A 21,213-nucleotide genomic window follows, 5' to 3' on the forward strand; every position below is an offset into this window, starting at 1 on the left:
TCAGCAAAGAGGATGCATCAGGATGTGCTAGAAGTAAGTTATGTTGGGGTAAGGCGAGATAACGAGGAAGAGATAGGAGATAATAAAGTGTACTTGACGGGTGTTAGAAAGGGAAGGGCAGAGTCTGGGGTAGGGCTCTTTATCAGGAATACCACTGCACGCAACATAGTTTCTGTTAGGGACGTAAACGAGCGAACGCTGTGGGTAGATCTGGCAGCTGCATCTATGGGCGCCCATATGACAGTTTGTAGGTAGGGGCCCAGACCTGGTGTTACGTATTATTTTTAATACTTTGGAAGATAAATGACGACTTGTATTCTGCGGTAGAACAACCCACGGTATCCCCTACCTGTTGGTGGGGACGGTACTAACACTTCTACGTAATACTGATTTTTTAACCATTTTGTTGAAAGCAAAACACCTGACTACATTAGATTTTTGCTTTTCCCTGAGAGCTCATGGGGAGGGGAAAATGAAGGTGGTGAAACTACGCTTGAGAAAGTGGAAAGGATTATAAATAAACTCCATTGTCATAAAGCAGCAGGAACAGATGAAAGTAGGCCTGAAATGGTGAAGTATAGTGGGAATTCAGGGATGAAATGGCTTCATAGGGTAGTAAGATTAGCATGGAGTGTTGGTAAGGTACCTTCTGATTGGGCAAAAGCAGTAATTGCACTTATCTATAAGCAAGGGAAAAGGAAGGATAGCAACAATTATCGAGGTACGTCACTGATTAGTATCATATGCGAGCCTTTTCTTGAGCCCGATTTTTACGGGGTGAGGAGTAAGGAGGGAGCGCTGCCGGTTCCGGTTTTACTGCCAACTGGATGGAAATGAAATCTGAATTGAATCGATAATATGATCGATCGATATGAATTTTCTAAACATTTATCATCTTACGCCAACAATTGTGTCACACAGACATTATTTAACATTAGATAACATTATATAACATTTCTCGGTGCGAATCTTGTTCCTAGCATGAATTATATAGTTTGGATTTGCTCTGTAAACAAAAACAGTACTAGTTCGTAAAGTGTACGCCAGATGTCGCACAGCGATGCATAGTTTGTTTTTCAAAGGTTGCCTATACGGATGCCGAAGATAACCGAGGTCTACCGATTCAGCACTATCTAACTCCCGTAATGTATTACGGAACCATTTAAATAGTTTTATTTGAACCCGCCTTGCCAATACACTTATTAATGAAAGAAAACTATTTATTTAACCACACAGGTTTCATTCCCTTCATCAGTGGTTAGTTCAAAGAATAAAACAATATAACACAATCTTTGTTTTTTTTTACGATTCAAAGAAGTACTGTGTAAAATTTCTCAAACAATTGTCTATTCCTCTCGTAGCATACCTGGCGCATACTGAAAATCTGATCGTGGCAGCCTCTCTGGTTCTCACCCGCCCTTCAAAGATGCCAGTGAATACCATACGCGAGCCCTGACCCCCGTGCCCCATTTCGCTGATTCTTATTCAACCTTCACACTCAACGAAGATATTTACGTAGTTAGAAATATTCTGAAGAAACACAACACCAAAATCGCATATCGAACTAACAATAGAAATATGGATATCTTATATAATACCTGCTCAATTAACAAGACTAACATTTATAAAAAATCAGGTGTCTACAGATTCCAATGTCAAAACTGTCAATCCTCGTACATTTGTCAAACAGGGAGGAACTTCAAAATCAGGTACATGGAACATGTTAATGCTACAAAATATAATAGATACTCGGCAGTTGGCCAGTAGATTCAAGATTCATAGCATAGCTTCAGTAATATACAACAAGATATAGAGGTGCTCATGAATATGGACAAAGGCTCTATTCTTTACTTCGCAGGAAATTGCTTCATTCACTTAGACCAGTTCTTCAACTCCAATTCGAATCTTAACGAAATCTCAGAAAAAACTAACATTCGATTTGATTTTTTAATTAAAGTATTTAGGTATTTATATCTTCCGAATAGGAGGTCAATATTTACCGCGATACACAGTACCCTATCACGTTACAAACCCCCACCACATTGTTCACAAGACCCACCTTAAACCTACAGATCCCCTAACAAGATCTTTTTCTTCCCTCCATCTTCCTCCCCTCCAGACCTGCCACATTTTATATCTCCTTCTCACAAGACTAACGTCTGTTACCACTGACTGATTTCATATTCATCAGTGTTAACATTTTATCAGGTATAAATTACAAGTGACGCTCTGGTTGACGCATAGCACGTGCGAGTGTTTTAAATGGCTCTTTACTTTGGAAGCCTGTCGGAGCTTTCTATTGAACGGATACACAAAGACTACATATTGAAGAACCATCCTTTATTCTTTGAAGAGTGAGAAACTTTATGTTTACTTCAGTGTGTCACTGCGCCAGATTGACTTATTAAGCGGTTACTCTTCTGTTACGACACACGGTGTGAATGGTCAGTTACAGATTATGTCTTTGCTTATATATTTGTGATTTTCTGGCAGATGATGACATTATATATGTTGAAACCGGCCCCCAAGTTGAATAAAATGTATTTGTAACATAAACACGTACCTAATTAATATTGAAAATGTTGAACCTAATTGATATCTTATCCTTGGTCTCAGTTCAATTCGGAAACATTAATGAAGTTCATATCTTTAAATTTCAAGACGCCACTCAAACTTATTTGTCTACTAATGTCATTCCACCCATTTCTCCGCTGACAGCTCGGAATATACATCTTAGTCGAGAAGCTCGTCTTCTTTCTCCCAATTCTTCCCAGCCCAAACATTACAACATTTTTGTAATGCTACTCTCTTGTCGGAAATCACCCAGAAAAAATCGGTCTGCTTTTCTTTGGATTTTTCCAGTTCGTCAATCAAGTAATCCCGGTGAAGGTCCCATACACTGGAACTATACTCTAGTTGCGGTCTTACCAGACACTTATATGCCCTCCCCTTTACATCCTTACTACAACCCCTAAACACCCTCATAAACATGTGCAGAGATCTGTACCCTTTATTTACAATCCCATTTATATGATTACCCCAATGAAGATATGTCATATTAAAACCCAGATACTTACAATGAACCCCAAAAGGAACTTGCACCCCATCAACGCACTCATTGAAACTCAGAAGACTTTTCCTATTTGTGAAACTCACAACACCGTTTATCAACATACCATTGCCTGCTGTCCATCTCACAACATTATCGAGTTGCAGTTGCTCACAATCTTGTAATTTATTACTCTATTACTCATTTCTTGATGGATGCAGTACTTTTTCATCCATCACTTGGCACAGGCCAAGGTCGAATAATACTGCCTTGAGGAATTCCTCTCTTAATTATTATAGGATCGGATAAAGCTTCGCCTCCTCTAATTCTCTGACATCTATTTTCTAGAAATATAGCCACCTATTCAGTCACTCTTTTGTCTAGTCCAACTGCACTCATTTTTGCCAGTAGTCTCCCATGATCCACCCTATCAAATGCTTTAGACAGGTCAATCGCGATACAGTCCATTTGACCTGCAGATTCCAAAATATCTGCTATATCTTGCTGGAATCCTGCAAGTTGAGCTTCAGGAAATAACCTTTCCTTAAAACGAATTGCCTTCTATCGAACGAGTTAGTAATTTCGCAAACATGTCTAATGTAATCAGAAAGAATGCTTTCCCAAAGCTTACATACAATGCATGTCAAACTTACTGGCCTGTAATTTTCAGCTTTATGTCTATCACCCTTTCCTTTATACACAGGGGCTACTATAGCAACTCTCCATTCATCTGGTATAGCTCCTCCGACCAAACAATAATCAAATAAGTACTTCAGATATGGTACTATATCCCAACCCATTGTCTTTTGTATATCCCCTGAAATCTCATCAATTCCAGCCGCTTTTCTAGTTTTCAACTTTTGTATCTTATTGTAAATATCAAGATATCATATATAAATTTTAATACTTCTTTAGCGTTAGTTACCTCCTCTATCTGTACATTTTCAGTGTAACCAACAATCTTTACATATTGGTGACTGAGTACATCTGCCTTTTGATGATTCTCACATACATACTCTCCTTGTTCATTAATTATTCCTGGAATATCCTTTTTGGAACCCGTTTCTGCCCTAAAATACCTATATATACCCTTCCATTTTTCACTCAAATTTGTATGACTGCCAATTATGCTTGCCATCATGTTATCCTTAGCTGCCTTCTTTGCTAGATTCAATTTTCTAGTAAGTTCCTTGAATTTCTCCTTACTTCCAGAGCCATTTCTAACTCTATTTCTTTCCAACCTGCACCTCCTTATTAATCTCTTTATTTCTCTATTATAATAAGGTGGGTCTTTACCATTCCTTAACACCTTTAAAGGTACAAACCTGTTTTCACATCCTCAACAATTGCGTTAAACCCAGCCCAGAATCTGTTTACATTCTTATTTACCGTTTTCCACCGATCATAATTACTTTTTAAAAATCGCCTCGCTTTATCAGCCATATGGTTCTGCCTAATAGTCCTACTTCTAAAACTTTCGTTTCTGTCACATTTATTTTTAACCAACACAGAAACAGCTTCGTGATCACAAATATCATCTATTACTTCGGTTTCTCTATTGAACCCGAGTGACTTAGGCCCATAGTCAGTCATGATTTGATTGATAAAATAATATATGGTACATTTATTGAAATACAGAAGTATAGTTGAAAATATTTCATCTGTGTAATGTCGAAATATGAGCGAGGAAGGACGACAGACTGGAGCCTGACGGATTAGCTCGACACAACAACATTTAGCTACTTCGCAGCAGGGGATCTCATTAGTTGGCGAACAAGGAAATACAAGTCCACAAATAAGTCTTGGTCAGAAATAGAAAGGGGGTAGGTGATACAAAGGAAGCTCGCAACATGAGTAATGCGCTGGGATATTTTTGACAGGACGGAGATTCCCGTGACGTCATGGAAAGCTACAGCGGTGGCGAGGACATTCGCTAGCCTAGGTTCGGGCAGGTGGAGATTTAAATCACGTGACCGCTTGCCGGCCAATCGCTAAAATTTGATGGAAGACCCAGGGATACCATCTTAAGGAATGATGGATGAGATATTCTCGTAACTTCAAAAGTAATCAGTAATAAATTATTGTGAGTACACGGATCGATGTAATGAATTTATTAGATGTCACGCATGGAAAAATATTCAATAATTATTGGCAAATTAAATAAATTGAAGGCTGGATTTCTTGGAAACCAGGCAGCTTGAATGTCATTGGCTGGACGAAGACCACGTTGTAAGGGACGCTTCCGAAGGCGCGAAATGTGAGGAGCTAAATCCACCCGTATCTCCTAAATCTGTGATCGTTAGGAGTTCATATTTAATCCAGCAAATATGCTAGCGGAGTGGATTAATTTGATGTAAATTTTAACGTCCAATTCGGAGTGCAAGGGCCGATATTAAAAATCCACCCCCTCCCTCAGGGGTATGACGTCAATGAATCCGCGAGGGAAAGCTTCATCCATATATACGGGACAAGGGATCCTCGCCACGACACTTGAAATGAGTCTCTGGAGCTGAACTGTCGGTCGCAGCTAACTTCAAATTCTACGGGCGAACAGTAACTCAACATTTAATGGCGCGAGCATCCACCAGTGTTTAGAAAATGTGATCGCGCTCAAGCAACATGAACTGGAAATAGTTAACGTAGGACAGTGTTTGTCAGTTATAAATATCAGTGAAGTAAATTAATTGCACTGTAAGAGAGTAATATAAATTGCACCGCACAAAGTACGTAAATAACAGACTGTGTGACGAACAGTACTTTAAGGGAATTATAGCCTGTACTTTGCAATATCGAACCGCTAACATGAACACTTCAAGAGTGCCGTATGAAACGGGCGTATCGCGTCGGACGACATAAATCGCGACGGGCGTAAAATTTGACACCTCGTCGTACGTGTCCAGGTCCATTGTGCGGTAATTGGACGAAGATTAAAATAGTGTAAATATTAAAATTTTGGGTCTAGGATATTAATTTGTTGTATAAAAGTTAAAGTGTTCAGTGTTAACGTTGTCAATGGTGAAGTTTTGTGATAATTAAGGTATTAGTGTAAAATGGTAATGTGCCAGGAAATCTTTTGTGGAACTACGCCATCAAGAATGGAGGAGTAAATAGCAGAGAGGGGCCGAAAGGAGCCTCTCATCTGCAAAGCTGTAATGGAATACCGAGAAACTAAGATGAGTACATAATGTAAATTATATTTGGGAAATGTTATCGTGATGGGAAAAATGGGGATTATTTGATTAGACTTGGTTACCTTCCGTAACAAGATGAGTCGCTTAACGACCTCATCCTAAATTTGTAGCACGGACAGTAGTAAATAATAACAATGTAAATAATCGGGTCTTTTTATGTATTCAGTTTGTTGTAGATGTAAATTTTGTAGATATAGGGTAGTACGTTAAGTCATGCATGCATTCATATTTTCTTTGTAGTCAAGAATAATTTTCTTTACATTTGATTTTGGTTATTATAGTTAAATAGACCCGATATGTGTTTTTCTGCTTGTCATTTTAACGAGCTATGTAATGACATTGAAGGAAAACCCAGCCTCGTCATACCAGTTGTGTTTTGTTTTTGATTAGTATGTTCATATTTTCAAAGGGAAGTTGTTAAATTTGGGAGAAGCGATAATAATAATAAAATTTCCAAGTAAATCATATCTGGATTGATTAGTGCCAGAATAAATCGAAATTGTAAAAGGGGTTATGCGTTAAACATATTAAGAGTGGAATACCGTGTAACAAGCGAAAATAAATTTTTTTAAAAATTAATAATAATAATAAATAAAAATAAAACTACTTTTTTGAATTTCTTTATTTGGATATAATAATAATTCATGTGATATCGGAAATTTAGTGAGCCGTGCGTAATAATAAATTCAAGTGATCAGGTGTTGAGTTTGTCGGGAATCATTTAATGACGGGAGGTCGTTTTTAATTCGGAATTAAAGTGTGTGGTAATTTAACTTGATAAATTAATAATATTGAAATTTAAGATCGGTGCTAATAATCCGTACATGTTAATGAACGTGTGGTTTAAATTACGGTCCAATATATTTTTACGTATAAATGTCGTGTCTTAAAGTTGCAATTTATTAGCCGGAACACGTAGGACTAATATTACGAAACCATGATTGTCAAATTTTGGTAATTATAATTTCAAGATGTTACGATTATTTGTGGAGAATGAACTAAGGCGTAGATCAAAATGAGAGAGAAAATGTTAAAGAATCTGCAGTCAGATAATAAAAGGTCGTACGATGTCAGAAGTGGAATAAATAAGTCAGTTGATAATTCTGTGAGAAATAAATGAATCAAGGAATATTGAGATAGAAAGGGATATAAATTCCGTACGAGAGACACTTAGGATATAAATGAGTGTAAAATGTACGGGCAGTGTCACAGAGAAATACTGAGTTACGTAGCGGGTAGAATTCGGACCCGTGACAGCATGTACGAAATAAATAGACTGCACAGCTATTCGTCGAGATACTACGGATCTAAGGATAATGAGAGTTCAGAGTCCACATAAATGATCGTATAGTGTAATCATTGTAATGACGAGCGATGACAATCATGATGTCGTGATAATAATAATAATAATAAATATTGCAGATAAAGGATTGGACCGCCGTAATTAATTGAGCGTTGATAAAGATGTTAAACGGGTATCTAAATGATAATATGCATCCGATAATAATAATAATAATAATAATGTAAGGACGATGTTAAATCATCGCGGTCAGATTAATAATAATTGTCATAATAATAACAGTAATGATGCCGTTGGTCGATCAGTGAAATAATTATAATTGCGACCGATATCCTAATATATTTTGGCGGAAGTGACCGGTTCATTAATAATAATAACCTCTTGAGTGACGTGAATAATAATAATAATAATAATAATAATATCTTGAGTCACCTATTCATTAATAATAATAATAACCACAAGAGGGTTATACTAATAATAATAACAGTAATAACCATTTGTGTTTGCGTCCCGCATAATAATGACGATATTAATCAAACGTGATAGTGCCAGGAACCGTTGAATAATAATAATAATAATAATAATAATAATAATAATAATAATAATAATTTCAAGGATGATAATTTCGTGGATAAATGAATATTCTGACGATAGTGGATTAAATTATTTGGTGACAACATCCCTCTATTCGTATGTTGAATAATAAGAGTGAGAAATATTTAGTCATTTGTTACCTCGTTATCGTACGGTTTCCGCACGGTATTTCCCACCGCTTCTCGTTATCTCATTTGTGGCAGTAGTCTACTGAGGCTACTTTGTAACATCTCAGATCATGTGTAAATAAAATATAAATGCTAATTCAGTGGTATGGCATCAGCTGGACATCGTAAGATAGGAACTGTCCGTGTAATCCATTTTTCGTAATTCACGAGAAACATTACCCAGTCCGAGTACCGGTCTCGGAAAAATGTATATAGCCGGGGTACATCATCTTAGTTAAATCGGGAAGCCGACCGTAACATGGGTAATGCTCGGGCTCCCGGTAGAAGGAAGCTATATCCTTGAAGAACGGTTCGATTCAAATGGAATCGACCTATAAGTTATACTCCAATTGTAATTTCTTTCAGAAGCAACCCAGCAAGATATTGATACCACTTGCGGTATAGCAAGTGATTTGTTTATGTAACATGTGTGGAAAGTTAAATATCATTGCCAAATGTATCAAAGTTTCGTACGTCGGGTGACGTAATAAACTGCTCCTTCTGGCAAATTATTTCAAAGGAAACCATTCTCATAATCTTTTTATTGTAGTTAGATGGTACCCTTTTTAAAGTTAACAGTCACTTCCTAGTCCTATCATGGAGTCCTTAAATTCAAGTTTACAATCGAGCCTTCCCCATTTTAATTTTAAATTGCTCCGTTCATTCCCGTGTTCATTGATGCCGCTATATTTATATTTGATGACTTAAATAATGAACCGACACCCCTGAGATAAATGCTAGTCTGGGACTCGGGAGGTGGACGGATGCAAAATGGCTTGCCCAACGTGGTGCTTTAAGAACGGCAGAGAGGGCCCAAGAAATGAAGGGAAGAACTACGAGTCATGTTGGTTGACATCAGTAAAATGATGACCAATTGTAGGACATGTTACAGTTGGGCCAGAAGCAAAAACGGATAGACCAAAGTGAGACTTTACTGTGTGCCCACTGGGAAGCTTGATTGCGTTATAAAGAGGCCAATATCATTGCTAATCAATTGTAATTGTTTTTTATATTTTTTTAAATTTTATATTTTTAATTTTTGATTTTAATTTCTTGATGACCGCATCACGGTCAAGTGTGTGTTCACTTCTAAGGTAATATCATACTAGAGTAAGGTTAGTTTCGAACGGGGCTAGATTTGACTAGTTTATTAATATAATCCACTGCTAATCTCTTCAAGTTAGGCAGTGATTCAAAATTCAATAAGCTGGAAGATTTGATGTTTCTCTTTTTCCCATATGAAATTTTATATTATTTTGGTAATTCAGGACTCCATTTAAATGTCATTGGACATGAGATGAATATTATAAACAGCTGTGTAGGAAGGCTTGAATTGGTATAAATAATACTGAGCACCAGTTCAAGTTGTTATTTAAAAAGAGGTTGAGATGGTATAAATTAAAATTAACGTATTTCAGGGCAGGAGATTTCCAACTTCATCGTTGTTTTAATGTTGTTGTTGTTGTTGTTATATTGGAGCAGTTTATTGTGAAATCTTAGGCGCAAGCCAGCATTCAAGTGAATGACGTGCAAATGTAAACAAGTTTAAAAGTCAAAAATTTTTTTTGTTAAATGAAAGTTAGTGTAGGGGTATAATATCATAGGATAGGGCCTAGACCCAATAGCGTATTCCTTCGTGTGCAGCAAGGTGAGAGGCCGATCGGCCCTTTTTTGCTCAAGAAAATTTATAATATCTGACGACGGTGGGGAGCGACCCCAGGACATAGTGGTAGATGGACAGGGAGAGATGAAAGCGCTCACGTTAGAGGACTTAATGCAAGCGTTGGCTGCAAGTATTGGTCCAATGGAACGTAACATAGATCAAGTGCAGGCTGATAGGATTTCAGATAAACAGGAAATTATTCAACAAATGCAGGCTAATAGTGTTTCATTAGAGAACAAAATAGACCAAGTACAGGCTGCGTGTGAAGTAAATAAAACAGAATTGAAGGCACAAATAGATGCAGTTCAGGCCGCAAGCGTAGTGATGGGACAGGAACTTAGGGACAAATTAACTCAAGTCCAGGAAGCATGTCACTTCGCGAAAGACGAATTAAAAGGGCACATGGATTCGTACATTACCATCATTAATGAAAGGGTTGACCGCGTTAGAGATGAGGCTCAAATGGAGCGCGCAGAGATTAAGGAGAAATTGAACGCTAGTGTCAAGGAACTCGCCACTCTACGATTAACTGACAGACAAGACATAGAATCACACATAGAGGAAATTCGGGATGAATGTCGGAAGGAGAATGACATCGTCCGGGGACAAGTAGAAGAAAAATGCGCGCAAATAGCTGGCACCTTGGACAAGCATGACAAGGGCATGAACGAGTTACGTGGGGAAGCTGCACGTACACTTGTAATCGTAGCAGGACTGAAAAACAAAGTCGAGGAGCTAACTGTAAATTTAGAAGACCGTAGCCAGAGAATAACCAAGTGCGAAGACGCAAACCTAGCGTTATTCCAGCGGACGGAAGACCTAATTGAACAGGGCCAATCATTTGCCGACACGAAAGTTCGCCTATTAGAACAGTGCAAGGCATATAATGGGCAAAATTCCGGCACAAAAGAAATGTCAAGTAGTAATCCCGACGGAATGGATGACATCCGAAAAGACTTGGAGATATTGAAGGCTAGGTTGGAACCGTCAGCGTCTAGCCAAGACTTTAACCTCCAATACCGTGAGTACGAACCCCATGATAATGAGGGGATTCATAAGATAGGGGGCCTATCCCAAGCTGACACAAACGGTTTCAAGTTTGAGAACAGAGATGGGTCGTCTACGTCATCGAATGCTATCCCGACATCGGTGGTACATGTTATTAAAATGTCCGATGACAAGCCACCCAGGTTCGATGCCCGTGGGCATATCACCCCGAAAGGTTTCATCCGGGAAATCGCCGGTTATATAAATGAAAATAAGATACCAGTAGAGAGACAACTGCGAACAGTCGAGAAATTCCTAGACGGAGCACCAGCTGTATGGTTCAGGGCTTTCTTGTATACCTTTGAAGATTTTGAAGGATTTCGGCGGGCTTTTCTCCAAAAATTCTGGAGCATTCAGGAACAGCAGGAGTTAAGGCTGGAAGTATACTCCAGACGAAACTCAACATCTTCACCCACGAAATTCTCAGATTACTTTGTTTCGCAATTTCACAAGCTACGAGAGCTTGATAACCCAATGAGCGAAACAGAATTGATTAGCGCCATTGGAAAGCAATTGCCATTCGAGGTCCAACGAATGATGATAGCGTCAAATGTCCAGACGGCTGTCCAAGCGGAGGCTTTGTTGCGCCAATTAGACCTCACAACGCATCATTCGAACCCGAGACAAATTAGGAGCAGGGACCAACAGGTGAACAATATCGTACGGACAATCGAACCGAAGACCACTAGTACAAAGAACCAGGGAACTAGTACTGATCCGGAACCTCGTCGAGCATATAATACGGAGTGGAAGCCGCGACAATGGACGAGACCTAGGAATTTTGCGGAAGGCAACCGGCAAACCAACCAAGGTCACTTCCGAGCTGACGGGGGATACCGTGGATTCCAGAGAAATAATTATAAGCCGTATCCATCTAGAAATCAACGGAACCCGAGATATTACCAGGGAGGATCTCGTCAGGAGAAGGATGACAGATGTCAAGAGTCTAGGCGGTACATAGAAGAGCTGAACAAGAGAAAATGGAAGGACGCGATTCATGATCGAGGCCGTGATGAGGAAGCAACAGGAGCGGAGAGCTTGGAATTCCAAAGAGCAAGGAAAGGGGGCTGCGATTTGAACCCGAATGCACCGACGTTCGATTCGGGACAAGGAAACAAAGGGATGTGACTAGAAGCAGAGGATGAACGAGAGGAAGCAGATGTCGAGCCGGAAGAAGATGATGTCGAAGAAGAGGATGAAGAAGAAGACGGAAGGGAAGAAGAAGTCCAAGTAATCCATACACCAATTGAAGCAAGGCCATGTCCAGAGTGTGGAGAGAAAGACAGCGATGTGCAGGAATTTGTCAATACGATCCATCAAATCGAAAGACAGAACGAGGAGTTAAGGTTCAGGAACCATATGTTGAGAGATGAAATCAATAGCCGTCGCGGAACAGAGGATCCGATGTCAAATCATGATTGTGATGATATGGACACATCATAAAAAATCTCATGATGCTCACCAGATTTTTTTTACCTGGGCAAGAGGAAGATGAACCCGAGTGACTTAGGCCCATAGTCAGTCATGATTTGATTGTTAAAATAATATATGGTACATTTATTGAAATACAGAAGTATAGTTGAAAATATTTCATCTGTGTAATGTCGAAATATGAGTGAGGAAGGACGACAGACTGGAGCCTGACGGATTAGCTCGACACAACAACATTTAGCTACTTCACAGCAGGGGATCTCATTAGTTGGCGAACAAGGAAATACAAGTCCACAAATAAGTCTTGGTCAGAAATAGAAAGGGGGTAGGTGATACAAAGGAAGCTCGCAACATGAGTAATGCGCTGGGATATTTTTGACAGGACGGAGATTCCCGTGACGTCATGGAAAGCTACAGCGGTGGCGAGGACATTCGCTAGCCTAGGTTCGGGCAGGTGGAGATTTAAATCACGTGACCGCTTGCCGGCCAATCGCTAAAATTTGATGGAAGACCCAGGGATACCATCTTAAGGAATGATGGATGAGATATTCTCGTAACTTCAAAAGTAATCAGTAATAAATTATTGTGAGTACACGGATCGATGTAATGAATTTATTAGATGTCACGCATGGAAAAATATTCAATAATTATTGGCAAATTAAATAAATTGAAGGCTGGATTTCTTGGAAACCAGGCAGCTTGAATGTCATTGGCTGGACGAAGACCACGTTGTAAGGGACTCTTCCGAAGGCGCGAAATGTGAGGAGCTAAATCCACCCGTATCTCCTAAATCTGTGATCGTTAGGAGTTCATATTTAATCCAGCAAATATGCTAGCGGAGTGGATTAATTTGATGTAAATTTTAACGTCCAATTCGGAGTGCAAGGGCCTATATTAAAAATCCACCCCCTCCCTCAGGGGTATGACGCCAATGAATCCGCGAGGGAAAGCTTCATCCATATATACGGGACAAGGGATCCTCGCCACGACACTTGAAATGAGTCTCTGGAGCTGAACTGTCGGTCGCAGCTAACTTCACATTCTACGGGCGAACAGTAACTCAACATTTAATGGCGCGAGCATCCACCAGTGTTTAGAAAATGTGATCGCGCTCAAGCAACATGAACTGGAAATAGTTAACGTAGGACAGTGTTTGTCAGTTATAAATATCAGTGAAGTAAATTAATTGCACTGTAAGAGAGTAATATAAATTGCACCGCACAAAGTACGTAAATAACAGACTGTGTGACGAACAGTACTTTAAGGGAATTATAGCCTGTACTTTGCAATATCGAACCGCTAACATGAACACTTCAAGAGTGCCGTATGAAACGGGCGTATCGCGTCGGACGACATAAATCGCGACGGGCGTAAAATTTGACACCTCGTCGTACGTGTCCAGGTCCATTGTGCGGTAATTGGACGAAGATTAAAATAGTGTAAATATTAAATTTTTGGGTCTAGGATATTAATTTGTTGTATAAAAGTTAAAGTGTTCAGTGTTAACGTTGTCAATGGTGAAGTTTTGTGATAATTAAGGTATTAGTGTAAAATGGTAATGTGCCAGGAAATCTTTTGTGGAACTACGCCATCAAGAATGGAGGAGTAAATAGCAGAGAGGGGCCGAAAGGAGCCTCTCATCTGCAAAGCTGTAATGGAATACCGAGAAACTAAGATGAGTACATAATGTAAATTATATTTGGGAAATGTTATCGTGATGGGAAAAATGGGGATTATTTGATTAGACTTGGTTACCTTCCGTAACAAGATGAGTCGCTTAACGACCTCATCCTAAATTTGTAGCACGGACAGTAGTAAATAATAACAATGTAAATAATCGGGTCTTTTTATGTATTCAGTTTGTTGTAGATGTAAATTTTGTAGATATAGGGTAGTACGTTAAGTCATGCATGCATTCATATTTTCTTTGTAGTCAAGAATAATTTTCTTTACATTTGATTTTGGTTATTATAGTTAAATAGACCCGATATGTGTTTTTCTGCTTGTCATTTTAACGAGCTATGTAATGACATTGAAGGAAAACCCAGCCTCGTCATACCAGTTGTGTTTTGTTTTTGATTAGTATGTTCATATTTTTAAAGGGAAGTTGTTAAATTTGGGAGAATCGATAATAATAATAAAATTTCCAAGTAAATCATATCTGGATTGATTAGTGCCAGAATAAATCGAAATTGTAAAAGGGGTTATGCGTTAAACATATTAAGAGTGGAATACCGTGTAACAAGCGAAAATAAATTTTTTTAAAAATTAATAATAATAATAAATAAAAATAAAACTACTTTTTTGAATTTCTTTATTTGGATATAATAATAATTCATGTGATATCGGAAATTTAGTGAGCCGTGCGTAATAATAAATTCAAGTGATCAGGTGTTGAGTTTGTCGGGAATCATTTAATGACGGGAGGTCGTTTTTAATTCGGAATTAAAGTGTGTGGTAATTTAACTTGATAAATTAATAATATTGAAATTTAAGATCGGTGCTAATAATCCGTACATGTTAATGAACGTGTGGTTTAAATTACGGTCCAATATATTTTTACGTATAAATGTCGTGTCTTAAAGTTGCAATTTATTAGCCGGAACACGTAGGACTAATATTACGAAACCATGATTGTCAAATTTTGGTAATTATAATTTCAAGATGTTACGATTATTTGTGGAGAATGAACTAAGGCGTAGATCAAAATGAGAGAGAAAATGTTAAAGAATCTGCAGTCAGATAATAAAAGGTCGTACGATGTCAGAAGTGGAATAAATAAGTCAGTTGATAATTCTGTGAGAAATAAATGAATCAAGGAATATTGAGATAGAAAGGGATATAAATTCCGTACGAGAGACACTTAGGATATAAATGAGTGTAAAATGTACGGGCAGTGTCACAGAGAAATACTGAGTTACGTAGCGGGTAGAATTCGGACCCGTGACAGCATGTACGAAATAAATAGACTGCACAGCTATTCGTCGAGATACTACGGATCTAAGGATAATGAGAGTTCAGAGTCCACATAAATGATCGTATAGTGTAATCATTGTAATGACGAGCGATGACAATCATGATGTCGTGATAATAATAATAATAATAAATATTGCAGATAAAGGATTGGACCGCCGTAATTAATTGAGCGTTGATAAAGATGTTAAACGGGTATCTAAATGATAATATGCATCCGATAATAATAATAATAATAATAATGTAAGGACGATGTTAAATCATCGCGGTCAGATTAATAATAATTGTCATAATAATAACAGTAATGATGCCGTTGGTCGATCAGTGAAATAATTATAATTGCGACCGATATCCTAATATATTTTGGCGGAAGTGACCGGTTCATTAATAATAATAACCTCTTGAGTGACGTGAATAATAATAATAATAATAATAATAATAATAATAATAATATCTTGAGTCACCTATTCATTAATAATAATAATAACCACAAGAGGGTTATACTAATAATAATAACAGTAATAACCATTTGTGTTTGCGTCCCGCATAATAATGACGATATTAATCAAACGTGATAGTGCCAGGAACCGTTGAATAATAATAATAATAATAATAATAATAATAATAATAATTTCAAGGATGATAATTTCGTGGATAAATGAATATTCTGACGATAGTGGATTAAATTATTTGGTGACAACATCCCTCTATTCGTATGTTGAATAATAAGAGTGAGAAATATTTAGTCATTTGTTACCTCGTTATCGTACGGTTTCCGCACGGTATTTCCCACCGCTTCTCGTTATCTCATTTGTGGCAGTAGTCTACTGAGGCTACTTTGTAACATCTCAGATCATGTGTAAATAAAATATAAATGCTAATTCAGTGGTATGGCATCAGCTGGACATCGTAAGATAGGAACTGTCCGTGTAATCCATTTTTCGTAATTCACGAGAAACATTACCCAGTCCGAGTACCGGTCTCGGAAAAATGTATATAGCCGGGGTACATCATCTTAGTTAAATCGGGAAGCCGACGTAACATGGGTAATGCTCGGGCTCCCGGTAGAAGGAAGCTATATCCTTGAAGAACGGTTCGATTCAAATGGAATCGACCTATAAGTTATACTCCAATTGTAATTTCTTTCAGAAGCAACCCAGCAAGATATTGATACCACTTGCGGTATAGCAAGTGATTTGTTTATGTAACATGTGTGGAAAGTTAAATATCATTGCCAAATGTATCAAAGTTTCGTACGTCGGGTGACGTAATAAACTGCTCCTTCTGGCAAATTATTTCAAAGGAAACCATTCTCATAATCTTTTTATTGTAGTTAGATGGTACCCTTTTTAAAGTTAACAGTCACTTCCTAGTCCTATCATGGAGTCCTTAAATTCAAGTTTACAATCGAGCCTTCCCCATTTTAATTTTAAATTGCTCCGTTCATTCCCGTGTTCATTGATGCCGCTATATTTATATTTGATGACTTAAATAATGAACCGACACCCCTGAGATAAATGCTAGTCTGGGACTCGGGAGGTGGACGGATGCAAAATGGCTTGCCCAACGTGGTGCTTTAAGAACGGCAGAGAGGGCCCAAGAAATGAAGGGAAGAACTACGAGTCATGTTGGTTGACATCAGTAAAATGATGACCAATTGTAGGACATGTTACAGTTGGGCCAGAAGCAAAAACGGATAGACCAAAGTGAGACTTTACTGTGTGCCCACTGGGAAGCTTGATTGCGTTATAAAGAGGCCAATATCATTGCTAATCAATTGTAATTGTTTTTTATATTTTTTTAAATTTTATATTTTTAATTTTTGATTTTAATTTCTTGATGACCGCATCACGGTCAAGTGTGTGTTCACTTCTAAGGTAATATCATACTAGAGTAAGGTTAGTTTCGAACGGGGCTAGATTTGACTAGTTTATTAATATAATCCACTGCTAATCTCTTCAAGTTAGGCAGTGATTCAAAATTCAATAAGCTGGAAGATTTGATGTTTCTCTTTTTCCCATATGAAATTTTATATTATTTTGGTAATTCAGGACTCCATTTAAATGTCATTGGACATGAGATGAATATTATAAACAGCTGTGTAGGAAGGCTTGAATTGGTATAAATAATACTGAGCACCAGTTCAAGTTATTATTTAAAAAGAGGTTGAGATGGTATAAATTAAAATTAACGTATTTCAGGGCAGGAGATTTCCAACTTCATCGTTGTTTTAATGTTGTTGTTGTTGTTGTTATATTGGAGCAGTTTATTGTGAAATCTTAGGCGCAAGCCAGCATTCAAGTGAATGACGTGCAAATGTAAACAAGTTTAAAAGTCAAAAATTTTTTTTGTTAAATGAAAGTTAGTGTAGGGGTATAATATCATAGGATAGGGCCTAGACCCAATAGCGTATTCCTTCGTGTGCAGCAAGGTGAGAGGCCGATCGGCCCTTTTTTGCTCAAGAAAATTTATAATATCTGACGACGGTGGGGAGCGACCCCAGGACATAGTGGTAGATGGACAGGGAGAGATGAAAGCGCTCACGTTAGAGGACTTAATGCAAGCGTTGGCTGCAAGTATTGGTCCAATGGAACGTAACATAGATCAAGTGCAGGCTGATAGGATTTCAGATAAACAGGAAATTATTCAACAAATGCAGGCTAATAGTGTTTCATTAGAGAACAAAATAGACCAAGTACAGGCTGCGTGTGAAGTAAATAAAACAGAATTGAAGGCACAAATAGATGCAGTTCAGGCCGCAAGCGTAGTGATGGGACAGGAACTTAGGGACAAATTAACTCAAGTCCAGGAAGCATGTCACTTCGCGAAAGACGAATTAAAAGGGCACATGGATTCGTACATTACCATCATTAATGAAAGGGTTGACCGCGTTAGAGATGAGGCTCAAATGGAGCGCGCAGAGATTAAGGAGAAATTGAACGCTAGTGTCAAGGAACTCGCCACTCTACGATTAACTGACAGACAAGACATAGAATCACACATAGAGGAAATTCGGGATGAATGTCGGAAGGAGAATGACATCGTCCGGGGACAAGTAGAAGAAAAATGCGCGCAAATAGCTGGCACCTTGGACAAGCATGACAAGGGCATGAACGAGTTACGTGGGGAAGCTGCACGTACACTTGTAATCGTAGCAGGACTGAAAAACAAAGTCGAGGAGCTAACTGTAAATTTAGAAGACCGTAGCCAGAGAATAACCAAGTGCGAAGACGCAAACCTAGCGTTATTCCAGCGGACGGAAGACCTAATTGAACAGGGCCAATCATTTGCCGACACGAAAGTTCGCCTATTAGAACAGTGCAAGGCATATAATGGGCAAAATTCCGGCACAAAAGAAATGTCAAGTAGTAATCCCGACGGAATGGATGACATCCGAAAAGACTTGGAGATATTGAAGGCTAGGTTGGAACCGTCAGCGTCTAGCCAAGACTTTAACCTCCAATACCGTGAGTACGAACCCCATGATAATGAGGGGATTCATAAGATAGGGGGCCTATCCCAAGCTGACACAAACGGTTTCAAGTTTGAGAACAGAGATGGGTCGTCTACGTCATCGAATGCTATCCCGACATCGGTGGTACATGTTATTAAAATGTCCGATGACAAGCCACCCAGGTTCGATGCCCGTGGGCATATCACCCCGAAAGGTTTCATCCGGGAAATCGCCGGTTATATAAATGAAAATAAGATACCAGTAGAGAGACAACTGCGAACAGTCGAGAAATTCCTAGACGGAGCACCAGCTGTATGGTTCAGGGCTTTCTTGTATACCTTTGAAGATTTTGAAGGATTTCGGCGGGCTTTTCTCCAAAAATTCTGGAGCATTCAGGAACAGCAGGAGTTAAGGCTGGAAGTATACTCCAGACGAAACTCAACATCTTCACCCACGAAATTCTCAGATTACTTTGTTTCGCAATTTCACAAGCTACGAGAGCTTGATAACCCAATGAGCGAAACAGAATTGATTAGCGCCATTGGAAAGCAATTGCCATTCGAGGTCCAACGAATGATGATAGCGTCAAATGTCCAGACGGCTGTCCAAGCGGAGGCTTTGTTGCGCCAATTAGACCTCACAACGCATCATTCGAACCCGAGACAAATTAGGAGCAGGGACCAACAGGTGAACAATATCGTACGGACAATCGAACCGAAGACCACTAGTACAAAGAACCAGGGAACTAGTACTGATCCGGAACCTCGTCGAGCATATAATACGGAGTGGAAGCCGCGACAATGGACGAGACCTAGGAATTTTGCGGAAGGCAACCGGCAAACCAACCAAGGTCACTTCCGAGCTGACGGGGGATACCGTGGATTCCAGAGAAATAATTATAAGCCGTATCCATCTAGAAATCAACGGAACCCGAGATATTACCAGGGAGGATCTCGTCAGGAGAAGGATGACAGATGTCAAGAGTCTAGGCGGTACATAGAAGAGCTGAACAAGAGAAAATGGAAGGACGCGATTCATGATCGAGGCCGTGATGAGGAAGCAACAGGAGCGGAGAGCTTGGAATTCCAAAGAGCAAGGAAAGGGGGCTGCGATTTGAACCCGAATGCACCGACGTTCGATTCGGGACAAGGAAACAAAGGGATGTGACTAGAAGCAGAGGATGAACGAGAGGAAGCAGATGTCGAGCCGGAAGAAGATGATGTCGAAGAAGAGGATGAAGAAGAAGACGGAAGGGAAGAAGAAGTCCAAGTAATCCATACACCAATTGAAGCAAGGCCATGTCCAGAGTGTGGAGAGAAAGACAGCGATGTGCAGGAATTTGTCAATACGATCCATCAAATCGAAAGACAGAACGAGGAGTTAAGGTTCAGGAACCATATGTTGAGAGATGAAATCAATAGCCGTCGCGGAACAGAGGATCCGATGTCAAATCATGATTGTGATGATATGGACACATCATAAAAAATCTCATGATGCTCACCAGATTTTTTTTACCTGGGCAAGAGGAAGATGAACCCGAGTGACTTAGGCCCATAGTCAGTCATGATTTGATTGTTAAAATAATATATGGTACATTTATTGAAATACAGAAGTATAGTTGAAAATATTTCATCTGTGTAATGTCGAAATATGAGTGAGGAAGGACGACAGACTGGAGCCTGACGGATTAGCTCGACACAACAACATTTAGCTACTTCACAGCAGGGGATCTCATTAGTTGGCGAACAAGGAAATACAAGTCCACAAATAAGTCTTGGTCAGAAATAGAAAGGGGGTAGGTGATACAAAGGAAGCTCGCAACATGAGTAATGCGCTGGGATATTTTTGACAGGACGGAGATTCCCGTGACGTCATGGAAAGCTACAGCGGTGGCGAGGACATTCGCTAGCCTAGGTTCGGGCAGGTGGAGATTTAAATCACGTGACCGCTTGCCGGCCAATCGCTAAAATTTGATGGAAGACCCAGGGATACCATCTTAAGGAATGATGGATGAGATATTCTCGTAACTTCAAAAGTAATCAGTAATAAATTATTGTGAGTACACGGATCGATGTAATGAATTTATTAGATGTCACGCATGGAAAAATATTCAATAATTATTGGCAAATTAAATAAATTGAAGGCTGGATTTCTTGGAAACCAGGCAGCTTGAATGTCATTGGCTGGACGAAGACCACGTTGTAAGGGACTCTTCCGAAGGCGCGAAATGTGAGGAGCTAAATCCACCCGTATCTCCTAAATCTGTGATCGTTAGGAGTTCATATTTAATCCAGCAAATATGCTAGCGGAGTGGATTAATTTGATGTAAATTTTAACGTCCAAT

This window comes from Anabrus simplex, chromosome 1, assembly GCF_040414725.1.
Source record: "Anabrus simplex isolate iqAnaSimp1 chromosome 1, ASM4041472v1, whole genome shotgun sequence".
In the NCBI taxonomy this organism is placed as follows: domain Eukaryota; kingdom Metazoa; phylum Arthropoda; class Insecta; order Orthoptera; family Tettigoniidae; genus Anabrus; species Anabrus simplex.